The following is a 21,621-nucleotide window of genomic DNA, read 5'->3' as shown; positions in this document are numbered from 1 at the left end:
GTGTGCCCAGAGTAAGTGCTGACTTTGTGAGTGTGGGAGGTGGGGTGGAGTAGTGTGCCTGTTCATATGTGTGAGTGTGAGTATAGGCATTCCTGTGGGCCACGGCATGCATGTAGAAGTCAGAGAACAACCTCGGCTGTTTAACTTGTTTGATGCAGAGTGTTCATTTGCCACTGTGGACAAGCTAGCTGGCCTGTAAGCTTCTGGGAATTCTGCCTCCATCTCCTATCTCACTGTAGAAATGTTAAGATTATAGATGTGTCCCACAGCACCCAGCTTTGTGTGAGATCTGGGTATCTGAATTAGGGTCCTTGTGTTGCTTGGCAAATGTTCTCTCCATTGAGCTATCTTCCCAATACTGTGCTGGCTTTAACGAGATGCCAATCTGTCTCATCCTTGTAGAACTCTCCCTTAACACTTCCACTGGGGCAGATACACTTGGACTGTTCTGCCTTGCAAAGCAAGTTCTAGAACAGCCAGGATGGTTATACAGGAAAAAATCCTGTCTGAAAACAACAAAAACCAATTAAACAAACAAAAACATCTGAGTTTGGTGTCATTCATCTCTCTCTGCTCCTGGCTGGAGATGGTGAGCATTCTGATCTGCTCCTATTGTTGTGATAAAACACTGGCTAAACACAGCTTGGGGAGAAAAGGGCCTGTTTGGCTCAAAGGTCCATCATTGAGGGAACCAAGGCAGGAACCTGGAGGCAGGAACAGAAGCAGAGACCACGGAGAAACACGGCTCACTGACTTGCTCTAGCTGCTGTGTCCAGCCTGTTTTCTTATACAACCCAGGACCACCTGCTTGAGAATGGCACTGCCCACCATGTGGGGCCTTCCATATCAATATTTAATCAAGAAAATAACTCACACACATACGAACATGCCTATGACCCGTTGTGATGGATGCAATTCTTTTTTGTTTGTTTGTTTGGTTTTCAAGACAGAGTTTCTCTGTACTGCTTTGGAGCCTGTCCTGGAACTCGATCTATAGATCAGGCTGACCTTGAACTCACAGAGATCGGCTTGTCTCTGCCTCCCAAGTGCTGGGATCAAAGTCGTGTGAATTCTTGAAGTGATGCTCTCAATCCTCCTGTGACTGAAGCTCCTGGTATCAAGTTCATGTTTCCTTGTTGTAGCCTAAATGAGCACCTCTGCCCAGCGGCTGTATCTACATGGCCACAGGACTAAAACTGAGAGCAGATACAAACTAACAGCACAGTGAAACTGTTCTCTTCAGTGCCTATGGCCACAAGGTTCTCACCAGGACTGGGCCATAGTAAATACCACATCCTGAACTTCCAGGACCTTGTACTAAGTAAGTTCCCCCTTTATAAGTTCACCACTTTGTAATAACAAAGAACAGCTGCTTGTTAGAGTGTGGCACACCCTGAGCATGCTGGGCTATACATCTAAGAACTGGTCCATCTTGAGACCTGTTAGCAGGGCCCTAAACTTCCTGCAACCCTTTGAGGAGGATGAGTCTTGGCAGGCTGCTGGGAAGAGACAGGATTTTGTTCAGAAACTTTGGAAGCCATGCGACAGGAGCTCTTTCCTCCCATACTAGGGAGTGGAGAAAGCCTGTCCACCTGTCCCCACCCCTCCCCCCACATCAAGCCCAGTGAAGAAGCTTGAAGACAGAGTCCTACCACCTCCCAGACAGGAGGAAGAGCAGTGAGGAGACCAGGGAGCTCATGGTGTAGACTATGGAGGGAGCTGGTAGTACAGAAAAACCACAGAGAAATAGCTTGTCCCAAAGCAGGATGAAGGGGATGCTGCCAATAGGACCTGAGTTCAAGCCATCCTGAGCACGCGGATCCTGCTCCAGAGGAAACCTGCAAACCCAAGGGACACCGGCAAGGGATTCTGTGAGCTGTGACAGCTCCATAGGGCACAAAAGAGAGGTTTTGCATCCCAAAAGTCTACCATAGAGGAACTGGTTTTGATCATCTGGTAGAAGAGATTGCTATGCTTGTGGCCTCTGGGGGGCGGGGCAGGATAAGAACAACTAATGAGTAGGGAGGAAGAAAGGATGGGAGGAGGAAAGAAGCAAATGCAGAGAAGCAAAGCTGCTGTGAGGATAAGGAGGGTGCGGATTAAGACAGCAGGATTGATATGGGAAAATGGGTATCCTTGAGAAAAAGCCTTTCTTAGGGAGGCACGTTCCTGCAGACTCAATGGCCATCAAAGCCATCCTGAGCTAGTGGCATTTGTGATGTTATCACAACATGTGATGATTTCATGGGAAAAATGAAAATCATGGATGGCAGAGAATGAGTTTTGGAGAGAAATTTATTATAGCTTCATAGGTGAGAGTTACAGGGGGCACCTATAAAGCAGGGAGGAAATGGGGTGCCATCTAGCTACTCCTTAAAGGACTTAAGACAGCCAGGGTGAAGTTTGGGAATGATCTGGTCAGTCCAGTTAGCCTGGAGGTGTTCAGGTGCTGCTCCCAGTTTTTGTCCTGAGGCCATGTGGGTACAGCCTCTGGGCAGAAGTGCACATGTCCAGGGCAACAGAGAAGTGGGGACTAGCTCTCTCTGCTGGCTTTCCTCCAGCAAGGACACCCTTGAACATCTGCGCTTGTTATGTTTCTGCTGCTGTGAGAACACACCACAACCAAGGCATCTTATAGAAGGAAGGGTTTATTTGGGCGTATGGTTCCAGATGGTTAGAGTCCTTCACCATCACAGCAGGGAAGTGTGACAGCAGATAGACACAGAGACTGGAGCAGCAAGCTTACATCTCGAACTGCAAACAGGAAGCAGAGTGAACTGGAAAGGCACAGGGATTAAAACCTCAAAAGCCATCCCCTGTGATTCAGTCCCTCCAGCAAAGCCTCCTACACTCCCCACAAACAGGGCCACTAACACAAGAACGAAGATTTCAATTGTTAGAGCCTATGGCGACATTCTTACATAAACTGCCATGGTACCCTTGCCCTACCTGACCAGTGCCTATCACCTGCTCTCATCAGGACAGAGATATAGAGATAGAGAATAAGGGGCTATGAGATGAGGGAGAAGGGGAGCGGGGATAAAAATGACAGGGGTGAGTTTGGGAGAATGAGGCAAGGGAGGATACAGGATTCAGGAAAGAGAGAGTAGGTATGGCGGGTGAAACCGTGGGGCACAGGGATGATGACTGAGAAGATGATAGGGTATAGGGATGACAGGTGAAAGAATGGAGGACGACAGGCTCAGGGAAAGAGAGACAGGGGTTAGAGAAGAGAGGGATCCCCAGTTAGATGCTCACAATAGATTTCTAATCTATGTAAATACCCGTCCTGCAGCCAGGGTAGAGGTGGCCCTGTAGAGCCTTGCAGAGGGTCTTTGGGCTGTGTAGGGACATGCTAATGGGGATAGAAAGGTGAGCCCTCTCACCTCAGCTGCAATCTGCACTGACAGCACTGGCAACTGCTCTGTTCTGTTGGCTAAGCCCTGTTGTCATTAGAATCCCTGCATCCTGGCTGGGAGAGCGCTGCAGTATGTTTACATGCTAACCATGTCAGCAGCCTCAATTCCTTAGTATTGTTTTCACATGCTTATCATGTCACCAGGCTTATCTTCTAAGCATTCTTCATGTGCTTATCATGTCATCAGCCTCATTTTCTTGGGAAAGGCAGTGGGCAGAGGTTAATTGTGAGCGAGGAGACAGCCTCTAGTGGGAGGTGTTGCTCAGGAAACCCCAGGTGCTTTCAAAAAAGTTGAGTTCTGCACTTGAGGGGATGTATGTAGTCTCTCCAGCTCTGCCTAGACAGCTCAGCCCATCTGTCCTTCTACACCCATCAGAAAAACAGCTGACCTCAGTGACTGTAATGTGGGTCTAGGGGTTCAGAATCCCGAAGGCTGTGGCCATCGTAGTCTGGGGGTGGAGAAAGGTCTTTTTGGTCTTTGGCTGAGTTTCGTGAGCAGCCACGTGCCTTTCTAAATGCTGCGCTTTGATGTATTTCCTCTGCTTTGGTCTTCCTAAAATTCCAACATGCCAGAAACCCTTTCCCAGCAGCCAGCCCACCTTTCCACCTGCTCCGCTGTCTGGCCATTCTGAGACCTCCTTGTCTAGCTCACCTCTTCTAAGCCCTTCCTGCACTCATCCGACCATCCTAGCAGCTCTGACAGTGTCCAAAGAATACCCATGCCCACTCAGTCCCAGGTGCCTTGCAGTCAGATAGGTCTACGTCCTGTTATAAAGTGGCACAGTGAAGACAGCATATGGCCCTGGGCACAGTGACCTTCAGAGGCTTCGGGAACAGAAACGTGGAGGGGTATAGCTGCACTGCTGTGGAATAATCCTCTTGTATACTGTAAAGATCGGTCATTCAAATTGCTTTAACAAAGCATTGGTCAGTAGCCAGGCAGAAAATACAAGTGGGACAACCAAACTATGGAGGATGGGAAGGAGAAGGATGGAGTCAGTGTTGACAGATGCACAGGGAGCAGGAGATGAACATGCCATGCTAATACAGGTACTGGCAGATGACAGAGCATAAATAAGGAATATGGGTTAACCTAAAAATGTAAGAGCTAGTTAGTAATAAGCCTGAGCTATTGACAGGGCATTTATAATTCATATTCAGCCTCTGAGTCACTTATTTGGGACTGGGTGATCCGGATAGGAAACATCTGATTATACTCTAAAGGGCAGGAAAGACAGTATAAGAGGAGTCTGTAGAAGTCACATTGATGTGGGAGGTGGCATTAATGATCCCGCCCACAGAGCACTTCTCTTTAATGGGACAGGAGGCTGGAGAGTGGAGGTTTGGGGCAAATCTGCCTGAGGTACATCCCAGCTCTGAGGCTCACTGACTTTAGCCTGGAATGTTGGTTGAGATCACCCAAAGATGTATAAATGGCATTAGGGGCAAAACCAGGGTTGTAACCACACACCCTTAGTTTTGTCAGTTAGTGTACTTACACCCTTTGGCTTTTGGATTTCCACAAGTGTTAACCAGACACACCACTCACCACAACTTCATTTTCTCACTCCTTACGTCTGTCTCCAAGAATGTTCTGACTAAGTGCAGACCATATAAATTAAGTGTGGAAAATCAGTTTGCTTTTTGTTTTGTTTTTGTTTTTGATGTTTTGCCAGGGAAGCCAGGTTTTAAACAGACAATAGCCAAACCTAGCACAATCACTTAGCATTTTGAAGTATATAGTGTAAGGCAACCTGCTAGGTCGCATGTAATGAGGTTGAGATCCCATGTCATATGTATGACACTGGAGATGCACTTAAACATGCCGAGTCATGATGGGGGATGTCCTTTTGTGTGGTGTGAATATACATTTCTCTTATTGGTTGATGTATAAAGCTGTTTTGGTCAATGGACAGGCAGGATATAGTCAGGCAGGAAGTATATACTGGACCAGGAGAGCTAGGAAGAGAAACACCAGGGAAACACCATGTAGCTGCCAAGGAAGAGAGAGGCCCCTGCTTCACCAGTAAGCCAAGACCACTTGGAGAGACACAACTTAATAGAAAAGGGTTAGTAATTAAGAGAGTTTATAGTTTATAATTAATATAAACCTTTATGTGTTTATATGGGACTAAATGGCAGCAGGATTGGATGGGACAGAAATTTCCGTCTACACAGGCTTCAGGGAAAAAAATGATGACACCCGGTTGCCACAAGGAACTCTCATTTAAAGCCTTTCACACATTTTTAAAAAAGGTTTATTTTATTTTTAGTTATGTGTATGTGTGTGTGTGTGGGGACTCTGCCTGGGGGCACAGGTGCTCACTGAGGCAAGAACAGGGCATCAGATCCTCTGGGGCTAGCATAACAACTGGTATGGGCCACTTGATGTAGGTGCTGGGAATGGAACCTAAGATCCAAAGCAGATGTGCGATCAGAAGACACACAGCTGGATCCAAAGCAGACGTGCGATCGTGCGATCAGAAGACACACAGCTGGATCCAAAGCAGATGTGTGACCAATATATGAACAGCTGGATCCAAGGCAGATGTGCATCAGTAGATACACAGCTGGATCCAAGCAGATGTGCGATCAGTAGACGCACAGCTGGATCCTCTAGTTGCAAGATGAATAGCTTTGGCTCTGGAGTCTGTCTCTTCAGATTAAACACAAGAAAGGAGAACCTGACAAAAGAGGGCATTCACTGCAATGGTGTCTCTTTAATTCAGTCCTGCCAGGGAAAGAGTTACCTCTGAAATCATTCTAACGTTCAAAACACAATTTAATTCCCCTTCATGACCCTGGGTCCTTCCAACGAAAACTGGGCAGCTCCATGGAGTAGGATGAAGATGACGTAAGTGTGATCATCTGGTTCCCACAAAAAGGCCCCAGGTGGCTGCATCTGTTGGCCTCACATGTTCATTCTCATTTTAATGGTCAGCTGGAACTGTGTGACCACAGCAATTTACAAACATCCAGGAGGGTCACTTATAACAAAATAGTCAAGTTGAGTATTGCCATAATCAATTGAATTGTTTTGGTGCAGCTGACAGGTGATCAATTTTGTAATCCATTAGTTTAGATTTGCAGGAGCAGTGAGAGTGGCTGGAGCTGGGATCAAGGATGCAGGGGGTGGTGCTGTGGGGGGCGGGGGTGCTGTGGGGGGCGGGGTGCTGTGGGGGGCGGGGTGCTGTGGGTCTTCACTGGAAGGCAGCATCTTCTGACTCTGGCCTTCTAGACCATTCAGTCTCTTGGGACTTCTGAATGGTGTACCTCACTATAATCCACTGAGGGTCCAAGGAGCAAACACTTGTTGACTTGTTTGGGGCACTTGCCTACCTGCAGCCTTTGGATTCCCCTAAGTGCCAGGCCTAGAGTACCTGCAACAGGCAGACATTGTTATCCATGGAAAGCCCAGCATTGTCCTGCTCTGTGGCCAGGGCCTTGCCCACAAGTTGGAGAGTCCTCAGCCTAATTCTCCCTTAGAATCTGAAGAATCAAGATGTAATGCTGAGGTGACTGTCACTGTCAGCCTGGAGGATACTGTAAGCCATGAGCAGAGACAGTCATCGATAATAAGAATGGACAGTCCTCTAGTTTGTAAAGTAGAGTGGACGAATGATGCCATGTAGGCGGTGTTGGCATTGTTTTATGTAGTCTTGTTAAATGACTGCATCAAGCCCTGAGCTAGCTCATCCTCAGTTTGCAGAGGAAGAGACTGAGGCCCCAAGTATTTAAAGGTCACAGCCATGACTTTGAAAGGTCAGGGGTTTCTTTGCTTTCCTGGTTGCTCCCTGCCTCCTGGTCAGGTTGACCCATCCACCAGGTTTCTGACTTCACGACAAGTATGTGTGGGGGGGGGGTTGGGGGGCAAACTGCAACCTCTTGTGCACACCTTTAATCCCAACACTCAGGAGGCAGAGGCAGGTGGTTCTCTGTGAGTTCGAGGCCAGCCTGATCTACAGCGAGTTCCAGGACAGTGAGGACTACACAGAAAGACCCTGTGTCAAAACAAACAAAAACAAAACCTTTTTCATCAGTGTCACAGGCCCCGGCAAAGGTTTTTAAATCATTGTGTATCCATCACAGGGATCTCATATTAGCGGAAGTACTTCCCCAGGAATCCCCTTTCATGCGTTACACACCCTTTGCTCTGTCTTGGATACATCATGCTGCAGCAGCTGGCCCCGAGGGTCAGCTCAGTTAGAAACTGCTTTGAAGTGTTGAAGTGTGAGAAGGGGTATGTGGCTTAAAAAGGGAAGAATTTTTGTTTCTGCTGTGGAAAAATGAAGTTGGAGCTGGGATGGGGAGCGACATCGTGTGCTCAGGGAATAGCCATCTTTCTGTGTTTTCTCTCTGAGTGAGACCCGGTGGCAAAGGTCATTCTGTCTCTGCTGCAGCCAGAGAAAGTAGCAGACAGGCTCCATTCTAAAGGACGAAAGCAAAGAAACCCTAACTTGCACTGGGTGCACCAAAAGCAAAAGGGTTAACACAAATTCAGGGAGCATCTTCCTCACCTGAAATGCTCTGGAAGGACCAGGAATGCTTGGGATTTCTGGGGATTGGAAACATTTGCATAGCCTTTACTGGTTGGGTGTCACTTATCTGAAATACTTCCAGATCTAACACCCTCTGCATACTGTGTTGATGCTCGAAAGGCTTGGCATTTGAAGACATTTCATTCGGTCAACCAGAAAATGGAATCGGGGAAAGGGCAAGTGTGGGTACCTAAAAAAAAAATCCAAGATTCAAGACTTCAGGAAGCAGCTGTGACCCCTGGAGTTGAGGGATAACTTTAGAAATAGGGACACGATATCTCTGGACACAGTGTGTCCGGGTGGCTCCATATGACAGAGTTGCATACTGGGTGACTATAACATGCAAAGGCTTTTACCACATCAAATACATTCATAGGGTTTCTCTCCAGTATGTGTTCTTTCATCCTGACTTGGAAATCACACACACAGTTGATAACTGTATCAGTAACTGTCCTTGTAGCTGTGACAAAATACCTGGCAAAAGCAATTCAAGGAAGTAGAAGTTTGTCCTGGCTTGTGGTTTGAGTGTACAGTCCATTGAGGCAGAGAAGCATGGCAGCATGAGCAGGCAGCTGTTCACATAGTCTCTGCCAGAGCAGAGAGACAGGAATACTGCTCAGCCCACTCTTTCCTTTTATTCACTCTAGGCCCCCAGCCCATTGAATGGCACTGCTTACAGTTAGGGTGAGTTCTCCCATCTCAACTCACCCAGCCTCCGAATGTCTTCTAGCTGATCCCACATTGTGTCAGTTTGGTAATTAATATTCACTGTCATGGGTCCCTTAAGCACTATCTGTTGATGATGAATTTGAGGCTAAGATTCAAGAATTGCATCAAACCCATTGGTGAACTGAACCTTGGCCATCTAGACAGAGAGGCAGGGAGGCTCTCCTTAAGCCAGCTCATCAGGCAGCCCTCTCTATAAACGGCCTCTTCTAGGTAGCCCTGCAGACAGGGAAAGCAGATGGAGAAGAGGAGAGTTCTTACGCCCAAACTTGTAACAGGATGGTTTCTGACTTTCTCTTCTTACCAACCACTGGCGTTCTCAGGGTTTGGCCTTGGTTCAAGCCAGGGCTTCTTTTGGGCAGAATGCTAGCTTGCCCCATACTTTTACAAACTGATTCTAACTCAAGTGAATGGTGTTACAGTCAGCCTTGAGGGACTGACTCTAGGAATATCCCCCCTCCCCTACACATCAAAAGTCACTGGCTATCAAGTCACTTACAAAAGTGATGTCATGTCTGCATATAATCCATCACATCCTCCTATTTATTTGAATTCATTTCTAGATTGCTTATGATACCCAGCATGATGTATTATATAAATGCTTTGTAAATGGTGGCTTAGAGAATGATGGAAAAGGAGGGAAAGCCTGTGCATACTTGGTACAGACAAAGGCGTTGTCTTTTGTTTGTTTGTTTGTGTTTTTAAAATATTTTCAATTTGCAGTTGGTTGGATCTCTAGATGTGGACGTGGAAGGAAGACTGGCTGTATTTCACTAGGGATATTACACTTCACCATGGATAATTCAAAGTTGCAGTGTCCACTTTGGATAATTCTTGATATAGATAGTATTATTATTGGGGGCCATATCTTAAAAACAAACAGAAAGAAGAAATTTGGACAATATACTGGTCTATTCTCTTGATATAAGAAAACTTCTAAACTCAGTTCAGATTCTAACATTATTTGCTGAAAAGGTTTTCTAAATCTCAGTCAATAAAGAAAAGTTTCTGTGATGGGAAGGAATTATGCCAGGCAAGCACATCCTTTCTGACTTCATCCACACAACTTTGACAAAAGCTGGTTAACTGATAGGACTCAGAATACAACACAGGATTAACAAACGCTTGGAAACAAAAATGAACTAGGAACTCATAACAGGGTCACTGGCTGTTGCAAACAAAAGAGTAACTGGAAATTCATGCATCATCTAAGTGCATTCCATCATGGAGGACTTCTGGGAACTCACTTTGTAGGCCAGGTTGGCTCCAAACTCACAGAGAACAGCCTATCCCTGTTCCTCTTGAGTGCTGGGATTAAAGGCATTTGCCACTTTGCCTGGCTATGGAGGGCTTTTAAGATTCAGGGAATAAACCATTCACAAGTCTCAGGAAGTTCCTGAAGTATACAGGATCCACGATCCCTCCCCAGTAAGGACTGCTGCGGAGAAGAGACTATCTGACCTGCCAATCTGACTAGGAAATGATCAGGGAGCTCAAGAGTTGTAGCCTTCATGAGTCATCATCACTCACGGTTGGCTTTTCAGTGATCCAGCTACCTGTAAGTTATCCACACTCTGGTTCACTAAGGTAGACTTGGGAGGAATCGTTACTTTAGTCTCTTGTCAGTCCTTATATGGGCTAAATAGACTTTTTTTCATGTCTTCCAGAAAAAGTCTCACAACAACAAATCATTGTGTGTGGGGGGAGGGGGGGATAGAAAATTCTAAGGGATTCTGAATGGGCTCCTAGGCAACTATAGTCAGCTTACTTTCACCTTCTCCATCTTTTAAAGACTGGTTATAGCAAATTATATTTTCTGAAAATGGCCACCACCATAGCTCTAGTTTTATAGTGGTTTTTTGGATCTTTTTATTTCCCTCATTTAGAGCTAGAGTTTGTCTGTTTCCCCTAAATGCAGGTGGAGCTTTGTAGCTGGATCAATCAATGGCCTGTTGAATGACCACTGATGTGTGACTTCCAACAGCAGTAGCCTGCTTCCTATTATGACAGAACTATCTGAGGTGAGTACTACGAAAGGAGGGAGCCATGTTCTGAAAAGTCTAAGAACACAGCACTGCTGTTGGCTTGACTCTGATGAGGACATTGTGGAGGATGGCATCCTGGGCACATAGGCAAAGGAGAGGTCATGGTGATTTAAAAAAAAAAAGTCGGAGAGTGACACAGGAATCTGGCTCATTCTTTTATAATAACTCACTGCTGCAAGAACTGATTCAGAACCCCATGGAAACTACCTCAATTCCTCCAAGGACAATACCAATCCCCCATAACCTAAACAAATCCCACTAGATTCTACCTCCTGAAAACCTCACCACCTCCTAACATCTGCACGCTGTGGTCAAGCTTCCAACACACAAACCTTTAGGAGGCCAAAATGCATACTGGGGCTAAGCCGAACCACACCCACAAGAAAAGACCAATGCAGAGGAGCCTGCAGGCACAAGCCTACCAGGTCCGATTATGGCTCTTGCTGTACCTATCCAAATGCCCAGTCCACAGGAATCTTGGAACATAAAGGGCTATTTTAAACCACTAAGACTTGAGGTAATTTCTTACATACCCATAGAAGTTGAAACATTAGGTAATCACAAGAATGTCTGTTTTTATGCTCACACTCTAATGCAAGTGAGGTCATATAGACAGAGCTAGTGTACACATAAATATTCTTTAAAAACCAAAGACAGCATGATTCATGTTCTCTTAAGAACCTGTGGGTCATGCTGCCTTGGTTGGTTACAGAGACCTACTTAAGTTTAAATGAGACAACTTGAGAATTCCCAAAGCAAAGAGAAGTGAAGTAGCTTTCCAATCATGTGTCAACCCTGAAATTTCTCTTAGAGGGATAATCTTTGCCCCTGGCTCTTTCTGACAACCTAGTTTGCAAGATGAGAAGAAAAACAGATCATGCACAGCTTATAAAAAAAATCCAAAAAACTGTAAAATACATTGTCTCAATCTACAACAGTGTTCTCAACCTGTGGGTTTCAACCCCATTGAAGGTGGAAAGACCCTTTCGCAAGGTCACCTAAGACCATCAGACAACACAGATACATTGCTTACATTCCTAACAGTAGCAAAATTAATGTAATTTTTAGAAACAAAAATAATTTTATGTACAACCTTTCCTTTGTGCTCCCATCCATGTAGAAGGGGTCTGCAGAGAATGGTTTAAAAAACACAAAGAATACACCAAAATTATACTTGTGTTGCTGTTGTTTTGATCTAGCAGAGATCTGAGGATCTCTGAGATGAGGTGAACTCCAGGTGGATCTGGCCCTACTGGGAAACTGGATTCAAGCAGCCTTTTTATTCCACCCTTTGGCAGGGCATGGGAGACTCATGTGGCTACCATTATGTGTGAGAGAATTAGGTAAATCTTAGCAGGAAATCTGAGTCAAGTGTGGGCTGGGATGCAAGTTTGGAGCAGGGCAGAAGCCGGCCTAGAGGAGACAGTATTCACTCCGGCATTACTCGTGGGAAGGGTCTGCAGCTCAGAGAAGACTATGGTGTTCCCAATCTCACAAGCATTGAGTATGCAGGTCCATCAAATCTAGCCCTTCCCGAGTCTATGCTGCAAAAACCTCACACTGGAAAAATGTTTCCCTTATGAAGAAAACTCAAAGCAAACCCATTTGTCTCTGGAAGAGGCAGAAGCAGCCTCAAGCCCCAAGCATACAGGGAAAGAGGCTACAACGAGAGGACCAAACACAAACACGGCTCACTTCAGAAGACAGGAAGCCACTTACCAGGATCTTAAACCAATCCCAAGTAGAGGCATGCTGCCAGTGGGTAGAGATGGGAAAATACCTGTCCAAGAAAGAGCTACTGCAGATCCAAGGCACAAGTTAACTGCCCTGGGAGGGGGAGAAAGCAAAACCTTGAAAGCCACACATTGAGGTTTAGGATCTGAGAGTAAGGCTGTAACAGAACAGCAGAGAAAACCACAGTTGCCTTAAGGCTAGCATTGACAAGTACACATTCTACCCTGAAGAGGTAAGAGCACAAAAACAGCCCTCTGCGACACACATGTGGAACGCTGGGAAAACCATCTTCCTGTCTAGTCCCCGTCTAAGCACAAAGAAGACGCTTCCCCCAGGCAGAGAACTGTGAAGCTGTGACAGCTGAAGGACGCAGTTAGCAACGCCAAAAGCCAAACCTACCTCAACTGCTAGCAAGGCTAGCTTCACCTTGCCCTAAAAGTGTGTTAGAAACAGCACGAGTGTTTGCTGATCTGTTAATAGTCAGTTCATACAAATGATGTCTGGGCCTTTGATCAAAGAATGCAATTTAAGAAAAAAGTAGGAGATTGTCTTAAGATGGGGTAAGTTACAGAAATGAACTCCAGGCCCAGGGAGTCTGAACAACCAGACAGGGATTATAAAACAACTTTGACAAATATGTGGATGCGTGTGCTGGAAGCGGCAGACTCTTCTGGCTTGCACATTTCCCTTGCTGCAGCTGCCCCCACCCTATTCTTTTTATAACTGGCAACCCACCCCACCCTACCATTCTACCCCCTAAGGCTTGCCTTCACTTCTCTCTGCTTCCCAAGCAGTAGCCATGGCAGCTTTGGAATCCTCCAAATGTCTCTGGCTATTCTCTCTCTGTCTCTCTCTCCAACCTGAGAGACAGCCACACAGCAGTTTCATATTTACAATAAATTTCCCCCGCCCATGGAGCTGTCCAGTCCAGTGGTTTCACAGCACCCTTACTTACAAAGACTAAAACTTGATGGCTGTCAAAGGAAAGGCACACCTCACCCAGAAAGCAAAGGTGCCCACATAAAAAAGCCCACCACCCCAGGATAATGTAGTCAACAAAACCATCTTCAGGGATGAAGGTAAAATAAAGGTGTTGTCAGGTAAAGGAAATTGAAGAAGTGTTTTTCTACTCCAAAACAAAACATGCTCAGATGATTTTTTTTTTTTTTTTTTTTTTTTTTTTTTTTTGTCAAACAGAAAGAATGTTGCTAGCAGAAGGGCCCTCCAAATAATGTGAGTGGGGAGTGTAGAAACTATTTGGATTAGAGACCTCTAAGAACCATTAGAAAATGATAGATAGATAGATAGATAGATAGATAGGTAGGTAGGTAGGTAGGTAGGTAGGTAGATAGATAGGCAGGCAGGCAGGCAGGCAGAGTATTTGGATTAATTATAGTCCTCTAAAGAACCACTAGAAAATGATGGATGGATGAACGGATGGACGGACAGATAGACAGACATAATATTTGGATTAATTAGAGACAGACAGACATAGTATTTAGAGTCCTCTAAAGAACCACTAGAAAAATGATAGATAGATAGATAGATAGATAGATAGATAGATAGATAGGCAGACAGAGTATTTGGATTAAGTGATGGATGGATGGATGGATGGACAAACAGACAGATGGATGGATGGACAGAGTATTTGGATTAATTAGAGTCCTTTAAAGAACCACTAGAAAAATGATAGATAGATAGATAGATAGATAGATAGATAGATAGATAGATAGGCGGACAGTATTTGGATTAATTAAAGTCCTCTAAAGAACCTCTAGAAAAATGATAGATAGATAGATAGATAGATAGATAGATAGATAGATAGACAGATAGACAGACAGACAGACAGACAGGCAGATAGACAGTGATGAGAGATTGAATAGACTGGCTTACATCATCAGAGGTGGAATGCTCTTCCAGTGGCCCTGTGTGGGTAGGAAGCAAGGGAAACCAGGTATCCTTGGTTCATGGGGACGGAAGACTCATGAGAGAGACCAATGACGCCCTCTACTTCAAGGCCGAAGGCCTAGAAATCCGTGGGGAGGCGCTGGCGCAAAGGCTCAAGAGCCTGGTGTGGTAGTTTGAATAGAAACAGACCCCATAGACTCATGTGTTTGAATGTTTGGCCCATAGGGAGTAGCACTTTTAGGAGGTATGGCCTTGTTGGAATAGGTATGGCCTTGTTGGAGGAAGTGTGTCACTGTGGGGTGGATGGCTTTGAGGTTTCAGATGCTCAAGGTATATCCAGTGTGACACACAGTGTCCTTATGCTGGACATGGATAAAGAGGTAAAACTCTCAGCTCCTTCTCCAGCACCATATTTGCCTACACACCACCATGTTCTACCATGATGATAATGAACTAAACCTCTGAAACTATAAGCCAGCCCTAATTAAATATTGTGCTTTGTAAGAGTTGCCAAGGTTGTGGTGTCTCTTCACAGCAATAGAAACCCTAACTTAGATCCCTGGAGTCTGATGTATACAGGTGAGGGTAGCATTGGCTGACTACTCTTGGGTATGGACTCTGCCCTAGAGTGGTTGATATACCAAGTATCACTCCATTGAAGAAAACTAACTTCCCCTTTCTCAGAAACAATCAAGGGCCAATAACTATTCAGCTAGAGCTGAGACTTAAGTGTATGAACTATTCATCAACTGGACATTTGGGTTGTTTCTTGCTGCCATTAGGAATAATGTCATGGTAAATAGGGTTTAAGTGTATGTGTAGTTTCATTTCTCTTGGACTTGCATTTCAAAGTATAATTCCCCAATCATGTGGTCATTCTATTTAACACACCTAAGAACCACCATGCTGTTTTCCAAGATGGCTGACTCATTTTCTAACCACATTTTCACTAATGCTCATTTTTCTTTTTATGATAATTATCCTTGTTCTTGGTGTTGTATGAATTAATTCCCCCACCCCACCCCCCTCTGAGCATCCTGTGCACTAACAGCTCCAGGTGACATGGAGAGCCAAAGTAGTATCTTTACTATAATGCATGAACCCTAGCTCACCTACTTGGATTTTATAACTCACTTGTGTGGGGAGGGGAGTTCGTGACTATACTGTTCTCTCCAGGCTATGCTTCTGCCTCTGATTTCTCATGGAGACTCCATATTCATCAGTCTCCATCCTGATGCTCACCAGCCTTCCCTCTGGCCTCTTCTCAGCAGGAAGAGAGAAAAGATAAAGACATTGACCCCTTCTGAAAATCAATCTATCCTTCCCTGCCAGTAGGAGACCCTGCATTTTGCTGACCAGCACCACTTATAGTAGTTTTATATTCCTGATCATTGCTTCCCCTCTTCACCCCCCTTTCTTTTTGTCTTTTTGTTGTCTTTTTCTTGTTTGCTGGTCTTTGCATGTTTTGGGGAGTGATGTGCTGGTTCCTGCTATTTTTCTCTTTTCATTTTAATTTAATTTTTTTACAGTGTTCTGTTCTCTATCATTGTCTAAAAATCCTTTAAAAAAAGATTTAACTTTAATTATATCTATGAACACATGTTATGTGCCTATGTATGTGGGTGCCTGTTGAGTCCAGAAGAGAGTGTCAGAGAGCTAAAAGTCATAGGCAGTTCTGGGCTACCCAACATGGATGCTGGGAACCTTGCTCAGAATCTCTGCAACAGCAGTGTGCACTAACTGCTGAACCATCTCTCTAGCCCCTCTATCACCTTTTCAAAAATTTTAGCAATACTTGTAGGTATTCAGTTTACTCTCAGACATGCCCAATTGTTCACTCATCAGTTATCCATCATGTGTCTCACATTAGGTGCCTTCTTCATGTGAGCTTTAGCCAAGAACTGGTCTTACTGTTCTCGTGGAACATAATTTATTTTACTTGTTGGCATAAGTTATGCTCCTATGTTATAAGCAACACTTCATTATTTTGTAAGCAAACACTGCTTATAGAAGATAATTTCAATACCTCCAATTCAAGAATGTGTGCTAAACTTCTGTAGATTATCAAGTCAATATGCAAAGTGTTCTGGATTGAATCTGAACTGTCCCTCAGAGGCTCATGTTTTAAAATACTCATTTCCTAACTTGTGGCACTGTTTTGAAGGCTGCATAGATTTTAGGCTGAAACCTAGCTGGCAATAGTAGGGGACTAGGGATCAGTCTTTGAAGGACATACCTAGCTCTGGTTTTAGGCTATGTTCTCTGCTTCTTGTTTGTACCCTATAAATAGCCACTGTTTCATGTTCCTGCATCTGTGCATGTAGCTACTCCAGATGCTACATCTTTCTGGTGGACTGAAACTTATGTGGAACCAGGAGCCAAAACATGTCTTTCCCTCTCAAAGTTGCTGCTGTTGGGTGTTCAGTCACAGTAAGAATAAAAGTAACTGTTGTAGAAAATTGGTACAGGAGAAATTGGGCTACTGGTTTGATGACCTAACCATATGATTGGCCTTTGGAATTTGTTTGCAGGAGAAACTTAGAAAAGTGTGTTTCTGTGAGGTAGAGAGAATTTTGAATGCTATAAGACCCACTTAGTGGGCAATTATAGGTAAACCAGAAGGCTAATCAAAATACAGCCAGTGAACAATGTGCTCATGATGTTTTAGATGGGAATAAAAACTCAACTGGGAATGTGGCTAGAGGCCAGTTACATTACATTCTAACAAAACAGATATTGCTATGCTTATGTGTCCTGAAAATTAGAGTGAAGCTGAATTAGAAATAATGAGCTAACTTATTTGGAGAAGAAAACTACAAAGATGGCATAGTCTCGTTAATGGTGGGTACTTTTAGATGCTTTTAGATGAACAGTAGAAAGATGTGAAAAACATGAAGTTTGGAAAAAAAAAAAAAAAAAAAAAAAAGGTAAAGGAATGTGTTTGAAGTTGTGGACAAAGCAAGTCTGGACAAAGCTTCAGTAATTGGTAAAAGGAAACCAGTGTGCTTTACCCTAGGCAACAGGAAAGGCACCCTGAGGATGAGCCTCCTCCCACGGAAGTTCTAGGCCAGTGGTTCTCAGCCTTCCTCATTCTATGACTGTTCAATATAGTTCTTCATGTTGTGGTAACTCTAACCATAAACTTATTTTTGTTGCTACTTCTTAACTGTAATTTTGCTACTGTTATGAATAATAACATGAGTATCTGTATGTTTTCTGATGGTCTTGGGTGGCCCCTGTGAGACACCCTCCCCAAGAAAGGTCACAACATACAAGTTGAAAATCACTGCTCTATGGTATAAAAATGCAAATTCACCTGAAAGTTCCAGAGAATGCCGTAGGAAAAGGGCCACACAGGGGAGTATTTTCCCATGTCAGTTGCCCAGGCAGTCAGAGACCAATGCAGCTTTGGTACAGGAAACCATGGCTACATTTCAACCTAACAGAAGATTTTTAGACATAGAATAAAATAATGATGGGATAGAGGAGGCTTGTATTAATATCCCGAGAAAAGCTGGTGACATCAGGCAATGTGTGGAAGGGTCACACCTCAGGCAAGAAGCTCTGGTGACCTAAGTGTGGAACTCCAAGGTGAAGCCTAAGTTGGAACAGATACCCCAGGATGTTGGAGATACCGATAATTGGAATGTGTGCTTAGAAAAGCTATAGGCACTGACTGAATGTACATACCCTAAGAGAGAGCCCATGTGTGCTGCAGAAAGTAGGACCATAGAGACAGAGCCACCCAACCCTGCTGGAGCATAGGTGACGCCACTATGTGCTCCATGTCCTCATCCCAATGAAGATAAATGCTGGTCTCGCTTTGGTTCAATCTTTCCTATCTGTGACCCAATGTCTCCCTTTCAGAATGGGAATGTTTAATGTGCATCATTGTAGATTGGAAGGATATAACTTGTCTTTTGGTACAGGGGTTTGTCTGAGTCTCAGAAGAGATTTTGAGCTTAATTTTTAAATTACATTTTATTATTTGTGTTTGGTGAATATATGTATGTATGTGTTCATGTGTGCGTGTGTGTGTGTGTGTGTGTGTGGTACACATGTATGTGCCATGGAGTGCATGTGGAAAGCAGATGACAACTTGAGGGAGTCTGCTCTCTCCTTCTTCCATGTGGGTCCCTAGATTGTCAGGCTTGGAATCAAGCACCTTTACCTGCTGAGCCATCTTGCTGGTCCTGAGGTTTTAGACTTTTTGAATCATGTTATGATATAACTGCAACTTGTGAAGTTGGACTAAATATACTTTGCATTATAAGATGACTATAAACCTTCAGAGGCCCAAGGTGCAGTGTTACAGTGAAATGTTCCCCACAAGTTTTGAATGCTCACTCCCACTTTAAGGTGCTATTTTGAAGCTGGGGGAATCTTTGTGGGACCTGGAGAGTAAAAAAAAAAAAAAAAAATCAGTCATTAGGTGTGGTCAATTCAAGGTTATGCCTACCCTTGAATCCAACTTTCTTCTCCCTGAGTATACCATCATGCTCCCACTGCAAAGGGTGGTGCTGTGTCTCTGCCTCCTCCATCTTGAAAGGCTGAAACCTCTTTGAAACCATGAGCTAAAATATACCTCTTATCAATCATCTGTCAGATGTTTGGTCGCACAGGCCAGGAAGATAGGGAGGGACTAGGAGACAAGGAGGAAAGAGGAAGGAGTAAGGAGTCAGCATGGAGAGAAGGGAGAGAATAGAACCGCCGGCCCCTGCTCTCCAGTAAGACCACATGGAAATACATAGAAATGGGTTAATAACTAAGGCAGAGCTAGCCGATAAGAAACTAGTACCAGCATTATATCAAATACAGAGTCTCCGTGTGTTAATTTGGGCTGGCGCGGCGGTGGGACAAGACCGCCGGTGGGACAAGACCAGCGGTGGGCAGAAAAACCATACTCCTTACAGCCCTGAGTTCAACACCTAGCACCACCAGAAAGAAAAGAATTTATGTATCCAGTATATATGGGAACTAGTTACTGTGTTCTAGACTAGAAACTTATGGAGTAGATTTTAAGTGGCTTTACCACAAAAAAAAAAAAAAAAAAAAAAAAAAAAATAAAGGTAACTGTGTGGGATGATAGTCATGCTAATTTTCTTGGCTTCTCTATATCATAGTACAATGTATGTTATCAGCATATGCAATTTTTAAAACTTTAAGGACTGGGGATATGACTCAGTAGTTGAGTGCATTCACGCAAATATGATAAGAAAAAAATCACTTTAATATATAATTTCCTTATACAGCTAAAAATATTTACTTTTTAATGTGTGTGTATGTGTGTACGTGGGGTATGGTTACCCACAGAGTAACAAAAGGGCTTCCCTGGTGCTGGAGTTACAGGTGGTTGTGAGCAGCCATGTGCATGTTGGGAGCCAAACCCTGGATCTTTGGAATTGCAGCAAGTGCTCTTAACAGCCAAATCATCTCTCCTACATTCACATGGTCCATCATACTTAACCTGTGTCTTTGGTAACGTTTCTATTACCGTGAAGAGACAACGTGAACAAAGCAACTCTTACAAAGGAAAACATTTAATTGAGGTTGGTTTTGGAGGTTTAGTTCATTATCGCCATGGTGGCACCCAGGCAGACTTGGTGGTGAAGGACCTGAGAGTTCTACATCTTGATTCACAGGCTGCAGAAGCAACTGAGTTAGCTTGAGCACAGGAGACCTCAGAGCCCACCCCCAACAGTGCCACACCCTATGGGGGAGCATTTTCTTTCAGACCACCACACCCAGAGTATCTTAACTGGATATGCCATGACGGATGGATATTCACTGAGTTCTCCCCCCATATTTGGAAAATGCCAGCAGACATGGCTCATTTTCCACTTGTTGCTTCTTAATTCAAACCATCTGCAGATTCCTTAGCAACTGATGTGCTGCTGCTCCAATATAATTCAATTATGGCACAACATAGGAGAGAGGCCTAGTCCTCAAAAGTGGTACAACGCAGCCAAGATTTAAATGTCTGTACATTTAAAAAAATCTTAAAAAAAAAAATCTCTTTTACAAGAACAATAAACCAGAATTTCCCCCAGCAATTTGCAGAAAAAAGATTAACATAGGCCGAACAGAGGTCCCCCAGGAAGAGGCCTTGGGCAATGTGGGAAGCTGTGTGGAAAAAGAGGAAGAAAGAAGGACGGCTGGAGGGAGGGAGCAAGGGAGAGAGGAGGGGGGGAGGAAGAGGGAGGGAGAACAGAAAGAAAGGGAGAAAGATTAACATGGTATCACTGACATATTTATCTCCCAGCAGGCATCTCAACCGCCAGTGCTTTAAATGCTGGATGAGGGTTTCAAGGCACTCACAGAACTCACTCAGCAGATAGTATGAAGGGCCTGAGTACAAGATGTTGTGCTTTGAATAAAGCGGGTGTTAGGAATAAATAACACGATACCATCCCGGGAAGAATTATGGGATAAAAACACAAGTGCTGACAAAGCACTTGTGGGGATGGATGACTGACAGATGCTGCCGCGGTGACCGCTCCTGCCTCAGGAGAGACGAACTGGCTCGCATGGCTTCCTCATACACACGGCACACACTCTAGGGTATAAATGCCTGAGTCTTCCCACCTCCACTCCTGTTAAACCTTAACATCCAAGGTGACTTTAGGAAGTGACTAGGCAATGGTGTTGACCCCTCGATTAGAGGAGACCAGAAGGTCCCTGTGTATGAGTACAATGTGGAGACTTAGAAGGGCAAAGCCTAGAAGACACATGGGACCCCAGTATCGCTCCATCTGCCAGCACTTTGATCTTGGACCACCAAGACCTCCAACTGAACAAACTATGAGCAAGCTAGCTATACCTTTCATGAGAACAGCCCATGGGCTCTGCGACAGATGGTTCCTTCTCTGGTAGGCTCTGCAAGTGTGGCTCTTTCTGTGGGTTCCTTTAGGGGCCAAGTATCAGTTCAGCGCTGTTTCAAGACTCCCATTCTTTGTGAATTTATTTAACCTATTTGGAAGAACTCGTCTCAGAACTCATCGAGTAAGCCTCAGTGTACTACAGGCTAATGTCCTACTGGTGCCAAAAGCTATCCCTTCTGGCAAACTGTGTACAATTTGGGGCCTAAGTTCACTCAGGACTCTATTTATGGATTCTGGATGTTTGCATTTTTACCTTTAAAACTGCTGCTTTGTCATCTGAGATCCAGAGGCCACAAGGATGGTCAACTGTCCAGCAGGTTGCTAATTACTTCCTTCACGATCCTGTTTAGGTTGGTCTCATCCCAAAGTCA

The sequence above is a fragment of the Phodopus roborovskii genome, unplaced genomic scaffold (assembly GCF_943737965.1).
Source record: "Phodopus roborovskii unplaced genomic scaffold, PHOROB, whole genome shotgun sequence".
Lineage (NCBI taxonomy): Eukaryota > Metazoa > Chordata > Mammalia > Rodentia > Cricetidae > Phodopus > Phodopus roborovskii.
This window is presented reverse-complemented; position numbering follows the sequence as displayed.